The following is a 19,843-nucleotide window of genomic DNA, read 5'->3' as shown; positions in this document are numbered from 1 at the left end:
ATCAGAAGGTGCGAGGCCCTTGCTAAATTCTGTGCACAGACTTTGAGATCTATACTTTAGACTGTATCTAAACCTGCTCCAACATGGACTGACATTCTGGCCTACTTTCAGCCGATGCGACTTGTCTGTCGCTGAACAGTCGCTTTTTATGTATTCAGCACCTATGTATAATGTTGTAAAAATGCTCTAGAAGCTAAAGTCGCAGAAATGTCACACATATTTGGCCTGCAACTTTCTGTGCGACAAATTCAGACAGGAAAAATCAGTATAAATCCTTAGAAAATTATCCCCCAGTGTCTCCATCTGCTGGCGGTATTGAATAAGCATTGCTGCACTGATGGGGTATGCATTAGACGAAAAAAAAGAAGAAAAAGAAGAATAATACGCCCAGAAAAGAGGCGAAAAGGAGAAAAACGTAAAAAAACGTGAAAAAAAAGTAAGAGGAAGAGAAGGGAAAAAAAGGTGGAAATGGGTTTAAAAGTGATTTCGGCGGAGAAATATATATATATATATATATATATATATATATATATATATATATATATACGCGCACACACACACATATATATAAACGTATTCTCCGTTGAGATATTGCAGCCGCTGCTGTGTCCAGGCCCAGGAGCCTTAGCACTGTGCTGTGATGTCACTCAATACCACTGACATCACTAGGTGTAAACAACATCTCTCCTTTGCTGTGTATGTGACTATGGAGCTGTTTGGTGATGTCGTCTATTATGGCCTTCATAGAAGCAACAGGAGATTGTTGCATCCATCTAGAACCCTCAGAACTACAGTGCTATGATGTCACTCACTTCCACAGGCCTTGCAGAGTGTAAACAACAACAACCCAGCTTTGTTGTGTATGTAACCATAGGGATTTGTGATGTCACCTAGAACCTTCACAGCAGCGACAGCTTTATGAGGAGCATCAGCACTGCTCTGCCTGAGCAGAACCATCACCGCCATAGGTTGTCAAATAACCCGGGTTTAACCCACACAGGTAAGTCCAATGGGGTGCAGGCATGTCCTCTATGCTTACAGCTTCCCGTGGGTGTTGGTTTGATACCGTTTGGGGACAGCCAAGGAGGCATCTGCAGGCAACAAAGGTAGGTGTGTGCTTGTGTGTGTGTTTCCTATGCAGATCCTAAGCCCAGTGTCACATGCAAGTAGGAGGAGTAAGAAGGGTTCCTGGCAAATCCGGGTTATGGATTGCATTTAAAAAGGCCCCGTGGGAGTGCAATGGGCCCCTGTCTTGCTGCTTAGCAATAATGGTATGGGTTTAGGTTCTGCTGTGTGTACTGGTGGTTGACTGCCCCCCAGCCCAGAGTGTGCATGGAAAATTGTCTGGCAGCCTCCCTGACAGCAAGCAGTGATAGTGCCCATGAAGGGCACCTTGTTGGGCCCGCCCCTTTCACGGTTATCGCTTCTCGGCCTTTTGGCTAAGATCAAGTGTAGTATCTGTTCTTATCAGTTTAATATCTGATACGTCCCCTATCTGGGGACCATATATTAAATGGATTTTTGAGAACGGGGACCGTTTTCGAAGCTTGCTTCCGTCGCCCTATGCATTGACCCGATATGGCAGTATCTTCGGGTACAGTGCACCACCCCCTTACAGGGTTAAAAAGAAAGATTCCTACTTTCATTGCTACCTGCTTGCTGGCTAGCCAGCTAGCCAGCCCTGTGGGCCTTGCTGCTGCTGCAGCCAAAAAACAAAAGGTGGTGCTGCTGCTGCTTCTGCTGCTTCTGCTTCTGCTTGTGTCTGGCCGCTGTTGGAGCGTCCAGGCACAGGACTTCTGCTGCTGCTGACTAAATGGCCTCCTTAATTGGATCATTTGAGTAGCCAGCACACCTGTGCAGGTAGGGCATGACATGATAGGCAGCTGCCTTGATAGCGGGTGGGTGCTGAATGTTCCTAATTGACAAAATAAGATTAATGCTTATGAAGAAATGTAAAATCTCATCCCTTCCCCAATATCGTGCCACACCCCTACCCCTTAATTCCCTGGTTGAACTTGATGGACATATGTCTTTTTTCGACCGTACTAACTATGTAACTATGTAACATAACATGGGGGGGGGGGGGGGGGTCTCCTGGCTGTTCACACAGGTGTGTCATTGCTGTACATTGACCATGCATTGCTTCTGTGGTATTGCAAAGGCAAAGACAAATGCTTCCAGCCATCCATTGCACTAATGGATTGGTCATCAGCTGGCTGTCTATGTCCCGCATCAATATAGACCAAAGTACAGAGGGTTAGGCTATGCTATTGTGCACCTACCTGATGCATCAGAAGGTGCGAGGCCCTTGCTAAATTCTGTGCACAGACTTTGAGATCTATACTTTAGACTGTATCTAAACCTGCTCCAACATGGACTGACATTCTGGCCTACTTTCAGCCGATGCGACTTGTCTGTCGCTGAACAGTCGCTTTTTATGTATTCAGCACCTATGTATAATGTTGTAAAAATGCTCTAGAAGCTAAAGTCGCAGAAATGTCACACATATTTGGCCTGCAACTTTCTGTGCGACAAATTCAGACAGGAAAAATCAGTATAAATCCTTAGAAAATTATCCCCCAGTGTCTCCATCTGCTGGCGGTATTGAATAAGCACTGCTGCACTGATGGGGTATGCATTAGACGAAAAAAAAGAAGAAAAAGAAGAATAATACGCCCAGAAAAGAGGCGAAAAGGAGAAAAACGTAAAAAAACGTGAAAAAAAAGTAAGAGGAAGAGAAGGGAAAAAAAGGTGGAAATGGGTTTAAAAGTGATTTCGGCGGAGAAATATATATATATATATATATATATATATATATATATATATATATATATACGCGCACACACACACATATATATAAACGTATTCTCCGTTGAGATATTGCAGCCGCTGCTGTGTCCAGGCCCAGGAGCCTTAGCACTGTGCTGTGATGTCACTCAATACCACTGACATCACTAGGTGTAAACAACATCTCTCCTTTGCTGTGTATGTGACTATGGAGCTGTTTGGTGATGTCGTCTATTATGGCCTTCATAGAAGCAACAGGAGATTGTTGCATCCATCTAGAACCCTCAGAACTACAGTGCTATGATGTCACTCACTTCCACAGGCCTTGCAGAGTGTAAACAACAACAACCCAGCTTTGTTGTGTATGTAACCATAGGGATTTGTGATGTCACCTAGAACCTTCACAGCAGCGACAGCTTTATGAGGAGCATCAGCACTGCTCTGCCTGAGCAGAACCATCACCGCCATAGGTTGTCAAATAACCCGGGTTTAACCCACACAGGTAAGTCCAATGGGGTGCAGGCATGTCCTCTATGCTTACAGCTTCCCGTGGGTGTTGGTTTGATACCGTTTGGGGACAGCCAAGGAGGCATCTGCAGGCAACAAAGGTAGGTGTGTGCTTGTGTGTGTGTTTCCTATGCAGATCCTAAGCCCAGTGTCACATGCAAGTAGGAGGAGTAAGAAGGGTTCCTGGCAAATCCAGGTTATGGATTGCATTTAAAAAGGCCCCGTGGGAGTGCAATGGGCCCCTGTCTTGCTGCTTAGCAATAATGGTATGGGTTTAGGTTCTGCTGTGTGTACTGGTGGTTGACTGCCCCCCAGCCCAGAGTGTGCATGGAAAATTGTCTGGCAGCCTCCCTGACAGCAAGCAGTGATAGTGCCCATGAAGGGCACCTTGTTGGGCCCGCCCCTTTCACGGTTATCGCTTCTCGGCCTTTTGGCTAAGATCAAGTGTAGTATCTGTTCTTATCAGTTTAATATCTGATACGTCCCCTATCTGGGGACCATATATTAAATGGATTTTTGAGAACGGGGGCCGATTTCGAAGCTTGCTTCCGTCGCCCTATGCATTGACCCGATATGGCAGTATCTTCGGGTACAGTGCACCACCCCCTTACAGGGTTAAAAAGAAAGATTCCTACTTTCATTGCTACCTGCTTGCTGGCTAGCCAGCTAGCCAGCCCTGTGGGCCTTGCTGCTGCTGCTGCAGCCAAAAAACAAAAGGTGGTGCTGCTGCTGCTTCTGCTGCTTCTGCTTCTGCTTGTGTCTGGCCGCTGTTGGAGCGTCCAGGCACAGGACTTCTGCTGCTGCTGACTAAATGGCCTCCTTAATTGGATCATTTGAGTAGCCAGCACACCTGTGCAGGTAGGGCATGACATGATAGGCAGCTGCCTTGATAGCGGGTGGGTGCTGAATGTTCCTAATTGACAAAATAAGATTAATGCTTATGAAGAAATATAAAATCTCATCCCTTCCCCAATATCGCGCCACACCCCTACCCCTTAATTCCCTGGTTGAACTTGATGGACATATGTCTTTTTTCGACCGTACTAACTATGTAACTATGTAACATAACATGGGGGGGGGGGGGGTCTCCTGGCTGTTCACACAGGTGTGTCATTGCTGTACATTGACCATGCATTGCTTCTGTGGTATTGCAAAGGCAAAGACAAATGCTTCCAGCCATCCATTGCACTAATGGATTGGTCATCAGCTGGCTGTCTATGTCCCGCATCAATATAGACCAAAGTACAGAGGGTTAGGCTATGCTATTGTGCACCTACCTGATGCATCAGAAGGTGCGAGGCCCTTGCTAAATTCTGTGCACAGACTTTGAGATCTATACTTTAGACTGTATCTAAACCTGCTCCAACATGGACTGACATTCTGGCCTACTTTCAGCCGATGCGACTTGTCTGTCGCTGAACAGTCGCTTTTTATGTATTCAGCACCTATGTATAATGTTGTAAAAATGCTCTAGAAGCTAAAGTCGCAGAAATGTCACACATATTTGGCCTGCAACTTTCTGTGCGACAAATTCAGACAGGAAAAATCAGTATAAATCCTTAGAAAATTATCCCCCAGTGTCTCAATCTGCTGGCGGTATTGAATAAGCATTGCTGCACTGATGGGGTATGCATTAGACGAAAAAAAAGAAGAAAAAGAAGAATAATACGCCCAGAAAAGAGGCGAAAAGGAGAAAAACGTAAAAAAACGTGAAAAAAAAGTAAGAGGAAGAGAAGGGAAAAAAAGGTGGAAATGGGTTTAAAAGTGATTTCGGCGGAGAAATATATATATATATATATATATATATATATATATACGCGCACACACACACATATATATAAACGTATTCTCCGTTGAGATATTGCAGCCGCTGCTGTGTCCAGGCCCAGGAGCCTTAGCACTGTGCTGTGATGTCACTCAATACCACTGACATCACTAGTGTCACGATGCCGGCTGGCAGGTGGTGGATCCTCTGTGCCAGAGAGGGATTGGCGTGGACCGTGCTAGAGGATCGGTTCTAAGTCACTACTGGTTTTCACCAGAGCCCGCCGCAAAGCGGGATGGTCTTGCTGCGGCGGTAGTGACCAGGTCGTATCCCCTAGCAACGGCTCAACCTCTCTGGCTGCTGAAGATAGGCGCGGTACAAGGGAGTAGACAGAAGCAAGGTCGGACGTAGCAGAAGGTCGGGGCAGGCAGCAAGGATCGTAGTCAGGGGCAACGGCAGAAGGTCTGGAATCACAGGCAAGGAACACACAAGGAACGCTTTCACTGGCACTAGGGCAACAAGATCCGGCGAGGGAGTGAAGGGGAAGTGAGGTGATATAGGGAAGTGCACAGGTGTAAACACTAATTGGAACCACTGCACCAATCAGCGGTGCAGTGGCCCTTTAAATCGCAAAGACCCGGCGCGCGCGCGCCCTAGGGAGCGGGGCCGCGCGCGCCGGGACAGAACTGACGGGGAGCGAGTCAGGTACGGGAGCCGGGGTGCGCATCGCGAGCGGGCGCTACCCGCATCGCGAATCGCATCCCGGCCGGAGGTGGTAACGCAGCGCCCCGGGTCCGTGGAACCGACCGGGGCGCTGCAGTGAGGGAAGTGTAGCGAGCGCTCCGGGGAGGAGCGGGGACCCGGAGCGCTCGGCGTAACAGTACCCCCCCCCTTGGGTCTCCCCCTCTTCTTGGGGCCTGAGAACCTGAGGATCAGACTTTTGTCCAGGATATTGTCCTCAGGTTCCCAGGACCTCTCTTCTGGACCACAACCCTCCCAATCCACTAAAAAAAAAGTTTTTCCTCTGACCTTTTTAGAGGCCAAGATCTCTTTGACAGAGAAGATGTCCGAGGAGCCGGAAACAGGAGTGGGAGGAACAGATTTAGGAGAAAAACGGTTGAGGATGAGAGGTTTAAGAAGAGAGACGTGAAAGGCATTAGGGATACGAAGAGAAGGAGGAAGAAGAAGTTTGTAAGAGACAGGATTAATTTGACACAAAACTTTAAAAGGACCAAGATAGCGTGGTCCCAACTTATAGCTCGGGACACGGAAACGGACATATTTAGCGGAGAGCCATACCTTGTCTCCAGGGGAAAAAATGGGAGGAGCTCTTCTTTTCTTATCTGCGAATCTCTTCATGCGAGAAGAAGCCTGTAAGAGAGAATTTTGGGTCTCTTTCCATATGGTGGAAAGATCACGAGAAATTTCATCCACAGCGGGCAGACCAGAGGGCAAGGGGGTAGGGAGGGGGGGAAGAGGGTGACGGCCGTACACCACGAAAAACGGAGATTTGGAGGAAGATTCAGAGATTCTGAAATTATACGAGAATTCGGCCCAAGGTAGAAGATCTGCCCAGTCATCCTGGCGGGAGGAAACAAAATGTCGTAAATAGTCACCCAAGATCTGGTTAATTCTCTCTACTTGTCCATTGGATTGAGGATGGTATGCAGAAGAAAAATTTAATTTAATCTTGAGTTGTTTACAGAGAGCCCTCCAGAATTTAGACACAAATTGGACGCCTCTATCCGAGACGATCTGTGTAGGCAACCCGTGAAGACGAAAAATGTGTACAAAAAATTGTTTAGCCAACTGAGGCGCTGAAGGAAGACCAGGAAGAGGGATGAAATGTGCCATTTTGGAGAATCGATCAACGACCACCCAAATAACAGTGTTGCCATGGGATGGGGGTAAGTCAGTAATAAAATCCATACCAATCAGAGACCAAGGTTGTTCGGGGACAGGTAGAGGATGAAGAAAACCAGCGGGCTTCTGGCGAGGAGTCTTATCCCGGGCACAGATAGTGCAGGCTCGCACAAAGTCCACCACATCAGTCTCTAGAGTCGGCCACCAATAGAAGCGAGAGATGAGTTGCACAGATTTCTTAATGCCCGCATGACCTGCGAGATGGGAGGAGTGACCCCATTTGAGGATCCCAAGGCGTTGGCGTGGAGAAACAAAGGTCTTTCCAGGAGGAGTTTGCCTGATGGAGGCTGGAGAAGTGGAAATCAGGCAGTCAGGAGGAATGATGTGTTGAGGAGAGAGTTCAATTTCAGAGGCATCTGAGGAACGAGAGAGAGCATCGGCCCTAATGTTCTTATCAGCAGGCCGAAAGTGAATTTCAAAATTAAATCGGGCAAAGAACAGAGACCACCTGGCCTGACGAGGATTCAGCCGTTGGGCAGACTGGAGGTAGGAGAGGTTCTTGTGATCGGTGTAAATAATAACTGGAAATCTTGATCCCTCCAGCAGATGCCTCCATTCCTCAAGTGCTAATTTAATGGCTAGAAGCTCTCGATCCCCGATGGAGTAGTTCCTCTCCGCCGGAGAGAAGGTCCTGGAAAAAAAACCACAAGTAACAGCATGCCCGGAAGAGTTTTTTTGTAGAAGGACAGCTCCAGCTCCCACTGAGGAGGCATCAACCTCCAATAGGAAGGGTTTAGATGGGTCAGGTCTGGAGAGCACGGGAGCCGAAGAAAAGGCAGACTTGAGTCGTTTAAAGGCGTCTTCCGCTTGAGGAGGCCAAGACTTGGGATCGGCATTTTTTTTTGTTAAAGCCACAATAGGAGCCACAATGGTAGAAAAATGTGGAATAAATTGCCTGTAATAATTGGCGAACCCCAAAAAACGTTGGATGGCACGGAGTCCGGAGGGGCGTGGCCAATCTAAGACGGCAGAGAGTTTATCTGGGTCCATTTGTAGTCCCTGGCCAGAGACCAAGTATCCTAGAAAAGGAAGAGATTGGCATTCAAACAGACATTTCTCTATTTTGGCATAGAGTTGATTATCACGAAGTCTCTGAAGAACCATACGGACATGCTGGCGGTGTTCTTCAAGATTGGCAGAAAAAATCAGGATATCGTCCAGATATACAACAACACAGGAGTATAGGAGATCACGAAAAATTTCATTAACAAAGTCTTGGAAGACGGCAGGGGCGTTGCATAGACCAAAGGGCATGACCAGATACTCAAAGTGTCCATCTCTGGTGTTAAATGCCGTTTTCCATTCATCCCCCTCTCTGATGCGGATGAGATTATAGGCACCTCTTAAGTCCAGTTTGGTAAAAATATGGGCACCTTGGAGACGATCAAAGAGTTCAGAGATGAGGGGTAGGGGGTAGCGGTTCTTAACCGTGATTTTATTAAGACCGCGGTAGTCAATGCAAGGACGTAGAGAGCCATCTTTTTTGGACACAAAGAAAAATCCGGCTCCGGCAGGAGAGGAGGATTTACGGATAAAGCCCTTTTTTAAATTTTCTTGGACGTATTCAGACATGGCAAGAGTCTCTGGGACGGACAGAGGATAGATTCTGCCCCGGGGTGGAGTAGTGCCCGGGAGGAGGTCAATGGGACAATCATAAGGCCTGTGAGGAGGTAGAGTCTCAGCTTGTTTTTTGCAAAAAACGTCCGCAAAGTCCATATAGGCCTTAGGGAGACCGGTTACATGAGGAAGCACAGGGACACGGCAAGGTTTACTGGGAACCGGTTTTAAGCAGTCCTTGGAACAAGAGGGCCCCCAACTCTTGATCTCCCCAGTGGACCAATCCAGGATTGGGGAATGGAGTTGAAGCCAGGGAAGTCCAAGAAGGATTTCAGAAGTGCAATTGGGGAGGACCAACAGTTCAATCCTCTCGTGATGAGATCCGATGCGCATTAGAAGGGGCTCCGTGCGGAAACGTATAGTACAGTCCAATCTTTCATTGTTTACACAATTGATGTAGAGGGGTCTGGCGAGACTGGTCACCGGGATGTTGAACCTGTTGACGAGAGAGGCCAAGATAAAATTTCCTGCAGATCCAGAGTCCAAGAAGGCCACAGCAGAGAAGGAGAAGGCAGAGGCAGACATCCGCACAGGCACCGTAAGACGTGGAGAAGCAGAGTAGACATCAAGGACTGTCTCACCTTTGTGCGGAGTCAGCGGACGTCTTTCCAGGCGGGGAGGACGGATAGGACAATCCTTCAGGAAGTGTTCGGTACTAGCACAGTACAGGCAGAGATTCTCCATGCGGCGTCGTGTCCTCTCTTGGGGTGTCAGGCGAGACCGGTCGACCTGCATAGCCTCCACGGCGGGAGGCACAGGAACAGGTTGCAGGGGACCAGAGGAGAGAGGAGCCGGGGAGAAGAAACGCCTCGTGCGAACAGAGTCCATATCCTGGCGGAGCTCCTGACGCCGTTCGGAAAAACGCATGTCAATGCGAGTGGCAAGATGGATGAGTTCATGTAGGTTAGCAGGGATTTCTCGTGCGGCCAGAACATCTTTAATGTTGCTGGATAGGCCTTTTTTAAAGGTCGCGCAGAGTGCCTCATTATTCCAGGATAATTCTGAAGCAAGGGTACGGAACTGTACGGCATACTCGCCAACGGAAGAATTACCCTGGACCAGGTTCAACAGGGCAGTCTCAGCAGAAGAGGCTCGGGCAGGTTCCTCAAAGACACTTCGAATTTCCGAGAAGAAGGAGTGTACAGAGGCAGTGACGGGGTCATTGCGGTCCCAGAGCGGTGTGGCCCAAGCCAGGGCTTTTCCAGACAGCAGGCTGACTACGAAAGCCACCTTAGACCTTTCAGTGGGGAACTGGTCCGACATCATCTCCAAGTGTAATGAACATTGGGAAAGAAAGCCACGGCAAAACTTAGAGTCCCCATCAAATTTATCCGGCAAGGATAGTCGTATTCCAGAAGCGGCCACTCGCTGCGGAGGAGGTACAGGAGCTGGCGGAGGAGATGATTGCTGGAGCTGTGGTAGTAACTGTTGTAGCATAACAGTCAGTTGAGACAGCTGTTGGCCTTGTTGCGCAATCTGTTGTGACTGCTGGGCGACCACCGTGGTGAGGTCAGCGACAACTGGCAGAGGAACTTCAGCGGGATCCATGGCCGGATCTACTGTCACGATGCCGGCTGGCAGGTGGTGGATCCTCTGTGCCAGAGAGGGATTGGCGTGGACCGTGCTAGAGGATCGGTTCTAAGTCACTACTGGTTTTCACCAGAGCCCGCCGCAAAGCGGGATGGTCTTGCTGCGGCGGTAGTGACCAGGTCGTATCCCCTAGCAACGGCTCAACCTCTCTGGCTGCTGAAGATAGGCGCGGTACAAGGGAGTAGACAGAAGCAAGGTCGGACGTAGCAGAAGGTCGGGGCAGGCAGCAAGGATCGTAGTCAGGGGCAACGGCAGAAGGTCTGGAATCACAGGCAAGGAACACACAAGGAACGCTTTCACTGGCACTAGGGCAACAAGATCCGGCGAGGGAGTGAAGGGGAAGTGAGGTGATATAGGGAAGTGCACAGGTGTAAACACTAATTGGAACCACTGCACCAATCAGCGGTGCAGTGGCCCTTTAAATCGCAAAGACCCGGCGCGCGCGCGCCCTAGGGAGCGGGGCCGCGCGCGCCGGGACAGAACTGACGGGGAGCGAGTCAGGTACGGGAGCCGGGGTGCGCATCGCGAGCGGGCGCTACCCGCATCGCGAATCGCATCCCGGCCGGAGGTGGTAACGCAGCGCCCCGGGTCCGTGGAACCGACCGGGGCGCTGCAGTGAGGGAAGTGTAGCGAGCGCTCCGGGGAGGAGCGGGGACCCGGAGCGCTCGGCGTAACAACTAGGTGTAAACAACATCTCTCCTTTGCTGTGTATGTGACTATGGAGCTGTTTGGTGATGTCGTCTATTATGGCCTTCATAGAAGCAACAGGAGATTGTTGCATCCATCTAGAACCCTCAGAACTACAGTGCTATGATGTCACTCACTTCCACAGGCCTTGCAGAGTGTAAACAACAACAACCCAGCTTTGTTGTGTATGTAACCATAGGGATTTGTGATGTCACCTAGAACCTTCACAGCAGCGACAGCTTTATGAGGAGCATCAGCACTGCTCTGCCTGAGCAGAACCATCACCGCCATAGGTTGTCAAATAACCCGGGTTTAACCCACACAGGTAAGTCCAATGGGGTGCAGGCATGTCCTCTATGCTTACAGCTTCCCGTGGGTGTTGGTTTGATACCGTTTGGGGACAGCCAAGGAGGCATCTGCAGGCAACAAAGGTAGGTGTGTGCTTGTGTGTGTGTTTCCTATGCAGATCCTAAGCCCAGTGTCACATGCAAGTAGGAGGAGTAAGAAGGGTTCCTGGCAAATCCGGGTTATGGATTGCATTTAAAAAGGCCCCGTGGGAGTGCAATGGGCCCCTGTCTTGCTGCTTAGCAATAATGGTATGGGTTTAGGTTCTACTGTGTGTACTGGTGGTTGACTGCCCCCCAGCCCAGAGTGTGCATGGAAAATTGTCTGGCAGCCTCCCTGACAGCAAGCAGTGATAGTGCCCATGAAGGGCAACTTGTTGGGCCCGCCCCTTTCACGGTTATCGCTTCTCGGCCTTTTGGCTAAGATCAAGTGTAGTATCTGTTCTTATCAGTTTAATATCTGATACGTCCCCTATCTGGGGACCATATATTAAATGGATTTTTGAGAACGGGGGCCGATTTCGAAGCTTGCTTCCGTCGCCCTATGCATTGACCCGATATGGCAGTATCTTCGGGTACAGTGCACCACCCCCTTACAGGGTTAAAAAGAAAGATTCCTACTTTCATTGCTACCTGCTTGCTGGCTAGCCAGCTAGCCAGCCCTGTGGGCCTTGCTGCTGCTGCAGCCAAAAAACAAAAGGTGGTGCTGCTGCTGCTTCTGCTGCTTCTGCTTCTGCTTGTGTCTGGCCGCTGTTGGAGCGTCCAGGCACAGGACTTCTGCTGCTGCTGACTAAATGGCCTCCTTAATTGGATCATTTGAGTAGCCAGCACACCTGTGCAGGTAGGGCATGACATGATAGGCAGCTGCCTTGATAGCGGGTGGGTGCTGAATGTTCCTAATTGACAAAATAAGATTAATGCTTATGAAGAAATATAAAATCTCATCCCTTCCCCAATATCGCGCCACACCCCTACCCCTTAATTCCCTGGTTGAACTTGATGGACATATGTCTTTTTTCGACCGTACTAACTATGTAACTATGTAACATAACATGGGGGGGGGGGGGGGTCTCCTGGCTGTTCACACAGGTGTGTCATTGCTGTACATTGACCATGCATTGCTTCTGTGGTATTGCAAAGGCAAAGACAAATGCTTCCAGCCATCCATTGCACTAATGGATTGGTCATCAGCTGGCTGTCTATGTCCCGCATCAATATAGACCAAAGTACAGAGGGTTAGGCTATGCTATTGTGCACCTACCTGATGCATCAGAAGGTGCGAGGCCCTTGCTAAATTCTGTGCACAGACTTTGAGATCTATACTTTAGACTGTATCTAAACCTGCTCCAACATGGACTGACATTCTGGCCTACTTTCAGCCGATGCGACTTGTCTGTCGCTGAACAGTCGCTTTTTATGTATTCAGCACCTATGTATAATGTTGTAAAAATGCTCTAGAAGCTAAAGTCGCAGAAATGTCACACATATTTGGCCTGCAACTTTCTGTGCGACAAATTCAGACAGGAAAAATCAGTATAAATCCTTAGAAAATTATCCCCCAGTGTCTCCATCTGCTGGCGGTATTGAATAAGCATTGCTGCACTGATGGGGTATGCATTAGACGAAAAAAAAGAAGAAAAAGAAGAATAATACGCCCAGAAAAGAGGCGAAAAGGAGAAAAACGTAAAAAAATGTGAAAAAAAAAGTAAGAGGAAGAGAAGGGAAAAAAAGGTGGAAATGGGTTTAAAAGTGATTTCGGCGGAGAAATATATATATATATATATATATATATATATACGCGCACACACACACATATATATAAACGTATTCTCCGTTGAGATATTGCAGCCGCTGCTGTGTCCAGGCCCAGGAGCCTTAGCACTGTGCTGTGATGTCACTCAATACCACTGACATCACTAGGTGTAAACAACATCTCTCCTTTGCTGTGTATGTGACTATGGAGCTGTTTGGTGATGTCGTCTATTATGGCCTTCATAGAAGCAACAGGAGATTGTTGCATCCATCTAGAACCCTCAGAACTACAGTGCTATGATGTCACTCACTTCCACAGGCCTTGCAGAGTGTAAACAACAACAACCCAGCTTTGTTGTGTATGTAACCATAGGGATTTGTGATGTCACCTAGAACCTTCACAGCAGCGACAGCTTTATGAGGAGCATCAGCACTGCTCTGCCTGAGCAGAACCATCACCGCCATAGGTTGTCAAATAACCCGGGTTTAACCCACACAGGTAAGTCCAATGGGGTGCAGGCATGTCCTCTATGCTTACAGCTTCCCGTGGGTGTTGGTTTGATACCGTTTGGGGACAGCCAAGGAGGCATCTGCAGGCAACAAAGGTAGGTGTGTGCTTGTGTGTGTGCTTCCTATGCAGATCCTAAGCCCAGTGTCACATGCAAGTAGGAGGAGTAAGAAGGGTTCCTGGCAAATCCGGGTTATGGATTGCATTTAAAAAGGCCCCGTGGGAGTGCAATGGGCCCCTGTCTTGCTGCTTAGCAATAATGGTATGGGTTTAGGTTCTGCTGTGTGTACTGGTGGTTGACTGCCCCCCAGCCCAGAGTGTGCATGGAAAATTGTCTGGCAGCCTCCCTGACAGCAAGCAGTGATAGTGCCCATGAAGGGCACCTTGTTGGGCCCGCCCCTTTCACGGTTATCGCTTCTCGGCCTTTTGGCTAAGATCAAGTGTAGTATCTGTTCTTATCAGTTTAATATCTGATACGTCCCCTATCTGGGGACCATATATTAAATGGATTTTTGAGAACGGGGGCCGATTTCGAAGCTTGCTTCCGTCGCCCTATGCATTGACCCGATATGGCAGTATCTTCGGGTACAGTGCACCACCCCCTTACAGGGTTAAAAAGAAAGATTCCTACTTTCATTGCTACCTGCTTGCTGGCTAGCCAGCTAGCCAGCCCTGTGGGCCTTGCTGCTGCTGCAGCCAAAAAACAAAAGGTGGTGCTGCTGCTGCTTCTGCTGCTTCTGCTTGTGTCTGGCCGCTGTTGGAGCGTCCAGGCACAGGACTTCTGCTGCTGCTGACTAAATGGCCTCCTTAATTGGATCATTTGAGTAGCCAGCACACCTGTGCAGGTAGGGCATGACATGATAGGCAGCTGCCTTGATAGCGGGTGGGTGCTGAATGTTCCTAATTGACAAAATAAGATTAATGCTTATGAAGAAATATAAAATCTCATCCCTTCCCCAATATCGCGCCACACCCCTACCCCTTAATTCCCTGGTTGAACTTGATGGACATATGTCTTTTTTCGACCGTACTAACTATGTAACTATGTAACATAACATGGGGGGGGGGGGGTCTCCTGGCTGTTCACACAGGTGTGTCATTGCTGTACATTGACCATGCATTGCTTCTGTGGTATTGCAAAGGCAAAGACAAATGCTTCCAGCCATCCATTGCACTAATGGATTGGTCATCAGCTGGCTGTCTATGTCCCGCATCAATATAGACCAAAGTACAGAGGGTTAGGCTATGCTATTGTGCACCTACCTGATGCATCAGAAGGTGCGAGGCCCTTGCTAAATTCTGTGCACAGACTTTGAGATCTATACTTTAGACTGTATCTAAACCTGCTCCAACATGGACTGACATTCTGGCCTACTTTCAGCCGATGCGACTTGTCTGTCGCTGAACAGTCGCTTTTTATGTATTCAGCACCTATGTATAATGTTGTAAAAATGCTCTAGAAGCTAAAGTCGCAGAAATGTCACACATATTTGGCCTGCAACTTTCTGTGCGACAAATTCAGACAGGAAAAATCAGTATAAATCCTTAGAAAATTATCCCCCAGTGTCTCCATCTGCTGGCGGTATTGAATAAGCATTGCTGCACTGATGGGGTATGCATTAGACGAAAAAAAAGAAGAAAAAGAAGAATAATACGCCCAGAAAAGAGGCGAAAAGGAGAAAAACTTAAAAAAACGTGGAAAAAAAAGTAAGAGGAAGAGAAGGGAAAAAAAGGTGGAAATGGGTTTAAAAGTGATTTCGGCGGAGAAATATATATATATATATATATATATATATATATATATATATACGCGCACACACACACATATATATAAACGTATTCTCCGTTGAGATATTGCAGCCGCTGCTGTGTCCAGGCCCAGGAGCCTTAGCACTGTGCTGTGATGTCACTCAATACCACTGACATCACTAGGTGTAAACAACATCTCTCCTTTGCTGTGTATGTGACTATGGAGCTGTTTGGTGATGTCGTCTATTATGGCCTTCATAGAAGCAACAGGAGATTGTTGCATCCATCTAGAACCCTCAGAACTACAGTGCTATGATGTCACTCACTTCCACAGGCCTTGCAGAGTGTAAACAACAACAACCCAGCTTTGTTGTGTATGTAACCATAGGGATTTGTGATGTCACCTAGAACCTTCACAGCAGCGACAGCTTTATGAGGAGCATCAGCACTGCTCTGCCTGAGCAGAACCATCACCGCCATAGGTTGTCAAATAACCCGGGTTTAACCCACACAGGTAAGTCCAATGGGGTGCAGGCATGTCCTCTATGCTTACAGCTTCCCGTGGGTGTTGGTTTGATACCGTTTGGGGACAGCCAAGGAGGCATCTGCAGGCAACAAAGGTAGGTGTGTGCTTGTGTGTGTGTTTCCTATGCAGATCCTAAGCCCAGTGTCACATGCAAGTAGGAGGAGTAAGAAGGGTTCCTGGCAAATCAGGGTTATGGATTGCATTTAAAAAGGCCCCGTGGGAGTGCAATGGGCCCCTGTCTTGCTGCTTAGCAATAATGGTATGGGTTTAGGTTCTGCTGTGTGTACTGGTGGTTGACTGCCCCCCAGCCCAGAGTGTGCATGGAAAATTGTCTGGCAGCCTCCCTGACAGCAAGCAGTGATAGTGCCCATGAAGGGCACCTTGTTGGGCCCGCCCCTTTCACGGTTATCGCTTCTCGGCCTTTTGGCTAAGATCAAGTGTAGTATCTGTTCTTATCAGTTTAATATCTGATACGTCCCCTATCTGGGGACCATATATTAAATGGATTTTTGAGAACGGGGGCCGATTTCGAAGCTTGCTTCCGTCGCCCTATGCATTGACCCGATATGGCAGTATCTTCGGGTACAGTGCACCACCCCCTTACAGGGTTAAAAAGAAAGATTCCTACTTTCATTGCTACCTGCTTGCTGGCTAGCCAGCTAGCCAGCCCTGTGGGCCTTGCTGCTGCTGCAGCCAAAAAACAAAAGGTGGTGCTGCTGCTGCTTCTGCTGCTTCTGCTTCTGCTTGTGTCTGGCCGCTGTTGGAGCGTCCAGGCACAGGACTTCTGCTGCTGCTGACTAAATGGCCTCCTTAATTGGATCATTTGAGTAGCCAGCACACCTGTGCAGGTAGGGCATGACATGATAGGCAGCTGCCTTGATAGCGGGTGGGTGCTGAATGTTCCTAATTGACAAAATAAGATTAATGCTTATGAAGAAATATAAAATCTCATCCCTTCCCCAATATCGCGCCACACCCCTACCCCTTAATTCCCTGGTTGAACTTGATGGACATATGTCTTTTTTCGACCGTACTAACTATGTAACTATGTAACATAACATGGGGGGGGGGGGGGGGTCTCCTGGCTGTTCACACAGGTGTGTCATTGCTGTACATTGACCATGCATTGCTTCTGTGGTATTGCAAAGGCAAAGACAAATGCTTCCAGCCATCCATTGCACTAATGGATTGGTCATCAGCTGGCTGTCTATGTCCCGCATCAATATAGACCAAAGTACAGAGGGTTAGGCTATGCTATTGTGCACCTACCTGATGCATCAGAAGGTGCGAGGCCCTTGCTAAATTCTGTGCACAGACTTTGAGATCTATACTTTAGACTGTATCTAAACCTGCTCCAACATGGACTGACATTCTGGCCTACTTTCAGCCGATGCGACTTGTCTGTCGCTGAACAGTCGCTTTTTATGTATTCAGCACCTATGTATAATGTTGTAAAAATGCTCTAGAAGCTAAAGTCGCAGAAATGTCACACATATTTGGCCTGCAACTTTCTGTGCGACAAATTCAGACAGGAAAAATCAGTATAAATCCTTAGAAAATTATCCCCCAGTGTCTCCATCTGCTGGCGGTATTGAATAAGCATTGCTGCACTGATGGGGTATGCATTAGACGAAAAAAAAGAAGAAAAAGAAGAATAATACGCCCAGAAAAGAGGCGAAAAGGAGAAAAACGTAAAAAAACGTGAAAAAAAAGTAAGAGGAAGAGAAGGGAAAAAAAGGTGGAAATGGGTTTAAAAGTGATTTCGGCGGAGAAATATATATATATATATATATATATATATATATACGCGCACACACACACATATATATAAACGTATTCTCCGTTGAGATATTGCAGCCGCTGCTGTGTCCAGGCCCAGGAGCCTGAGCACTGTGCTGTGATGTCACTCAATACCACTGACATCACTAGGTGTAAACAACATCTCTCCTTTGCTGTGTATGTGACTATGGAGCTGTTTGGTGATGTCGTCTATTATGGCCTTCATAGAAGCAACAGGAGATTGTTGCATCCATCTAGAACCCTCAGAACTACAGTGCTATGATGTCACTCACTTCCACAGGCCTTGCAGAGTGTAAACAACAACAACCCAGCTTTGTTGTGTATGTAACCATAGGGATTTGTGATGTCACCTAGAACCTTCACAGCAGCGACAGCTTTATGAGGAGCATCAGCACTGCTCTGCCTGAGCAGAACCATCACCGCCATAGGTTGTCAAATAACCCGGGTTTAACCCACACAGGTAAGTCCAATGGGGTGCAGGCATGTCCTCTATGCTTACAGCTTCCCGTGGGTGTTGGTTTGATACCGTTTGGGGACAGCCAAGGAGGCATCTGCAGGCAACAAAGGTAGGTGTGTGCTTGTGTGTGTGTTTCCTATGCAGATCCTAAGCCCAGTGTCACATGCAAGTAGGAGGAGTAAGAAGGGTTCCTGGCAAATCCGGGTTATGGATTGCATTTAAAAAGGCCCCGTGGGAGTGCAATGGGCCCCTGTCTTGCTGCTTAGCAATAATGGTATGGGTTTAGGTTCTGCTGTGTGTACTGGTGGTTGACTGCCCCCCAGCCCAGAGTGTGCATGGAAAATTGTCTGGCAGCCTCCCTGACAGCAAGCAGTGATAGTGCCCATGAAGGGCACCTTGTTGGGCCCGCCCCTTTCACGGTTATCGCTTCTCGGCCTTTTGGCTAAGATCAAGTGTAGTATCTGTTCTTATCAGTTTAATATCTGATACGTCCCCTATCTGGGGACCATATATTAAATGGATTTTTGAGAACGGGGGCCGATTTCGAAGCTTGCTTCCGTCGCCCTATGCATTGACCCGATATGGCAGTATCTTCGGGTACAGTGCACCACCCCCTTACAGGGTTAAAAAGAAAGATTCCTACTTTCATTGCTACCTGCTTGCTGGCTAGCCAGCTAGCCAGCCCTGTGGGCCTTGCTGCTGCTGCAGCCAAAAAACAAAAGGTGGTGCTGCTGCTGCTTCTGCTGCTTCTGCTTCTGCTTGTGTCTGGCCGCTGTTGGAGCGTCCAGGCACAGGACTTCTGCTGCTGCTGACTAAATGGCCTCCTTAATTGGATCATTTGAGTAGCCAGCACACCTGTGCAGGTAGGGCATGACATGATAGGCAGCTGCCTTGATAGCGGGTGGGTGCTGAATGTTCCTAATTGACAAAATAAGATTAATGCTTATGAAGAAATATAAAATCTCATCCCTTCCCCAATATCGCGCCACACCCCTACCCCTTAATTCCCTGGTTGAACTTGATGGACATATGTCTTTTTTCGACCGTACTAACTATGTAACTATGTAACATAACATGGGGGGGGGGGGGGGGGGTCTCCTGGCTGTTCACACAGGTGTGTCATTGCTGTACATTGACCATGCATTGCTTCTGTGGTATTGCAAAGGCAAAGACAAATGCTTCCAGCCATCCATTGCACTAATGGATTGGTCATCAGCTGGCTGTCTATGTCCCGCATCAATATAGACCAAAGTACAGAGGGTTAGGCTATGCTATTGTGCACCTACCTGATGCATCAGAAGGTGCGAGGCCCTTGCTAAATTCTGTGCACAGACTTTGAGATCTATACTTTAGACTGTATCTAAACCTGCTCCAACATGGACTGACATTCTGGCCTACTTTCAGCCGATGCGACTTGTCTGTCGCTGAACAGTCGCTTTTTATGTATTCAGCACCTATGTATAATGTTGTAAAAATGCTCTAGAAGCTAAAGTCGCAGAAATGTCACACATATTTGGCCTGCAACTTTCTGTGCGACAAATTCAGACAGGAAAAATCAGTATAAATCCTTAGAAAATTATCCCCCAGTGTCTCCATCTGCTGGCGGTATTGAATAAGCATTGCTGCACTGATGGGGTATGCATTAGACGAAAAAAAAGAAGAAAAGGAAGAAGAATACGCCCAGAAAAGAGGCGAAAAGGAGAAAAACGTAAAAAAACGTGAAAAAAAAGTAAGAGGAAGAGAAGGGAAAAAAAGGTGGAAATGGGTTTAAAAGTGATTTCGGCGGAGAAATATATATATATATATATATATATATATATATATATATACG

The 19,843-nt window shown here is 47.9% G+C and overlaps 6 non-coding genes across 6 annotated transcripts; all 6 read left to right on the top strand.

The window, feature by feature from the left end:
- Positions 1 to 1,419: 1,419 nt before the first annotated feature.
- LOC130325073 (U2 spliceosomal RNA) lies at positions 1,420 to 1,610 on the top strand. Its single transcript, XR_008869954.1, has one exon. It is a non-coding gene; the product is annotated as a U2 spliceosomal RNA (small nuclear RNA).
- Positions 1,611 to 3,708: 2,098 nt separating this feature from the next.
- On the top strand, positions 3,709 to 3,899 carry LOC130325131 (U2 spliceosomal RNA). Its single transcript, XR_008869997.1, has one exon. It is a non-coding gene; the product is annotated as a U2 spliceosomal RNA (small nuclear RNA).
- A 7,721-nt stretch (positions 3,900 to 11,620) lies between these two features.
- Positions 11,621 to 11,811, top strand: LOC130325130 (U2 spliceosomal RNA). The gene has a single exon (XR_008869996.1). It is a non-coding gene; the product is annotated as a U2 spliceosomal RNA (small nuclear RNA).
- Positions 11,812 to 13,890: 2,079 nt separating this feature from the next.
- LOC130325128 (U2 spliceosomal RNA) lies at positions 13,891 to 14,081 on the top strand. Its single transcript, XR_008869995.1, has one exon. It is a non-coding gene; the product is annotated as a U2 spliceosomal RNA (small nuclear RNA).
- Positions 14,082 to 16,162: 2,081 nt separating this feature from the next.
- LOC130325127 (U2 spliceosomal RNA) lies at positions 16,163 to 16,353 on the top strand. Its single transcript, XR_008869994.1, has one exon. It is a non-coding gene; the product is annotated as a U2 spliceosomal RNA (small nuclear RNA).
- Positions 16,354 to 18,434: 2,081 nt separating this feature from the next.
- LOC130325126 (U2 spliceosomal RNA) lies at positions 18,435 to 18,625 on the top strand. The gene has a single exon (XR_008869993.1). It is a non-coding gene; the product is annotated as a U2 spliceosomal RNA (small nuclear RNA).
- The last annotated feature ends 1,218 nt before the right edge of the window (positions 18,626 to 19,843 follow it).

This window comes from Hyla sarda, unplaced genomic scaffold, assembly GCF_029499605.1.
Source record: "Hyla sarda isolate aHylSar1 unplaced genomic scaffold, aHylSar1.hap1 scaffold_270, whole genome shotgun sequence".
Taxonomy (NCBI): Eukaryota; Metazoa; Chordata; class Amphibia; order Anura; family Hylidae; genus Hyla; species Hyla sarda.
This window is presented reverse-complemented; position numbering and strand designations above follow the sequence as displayed.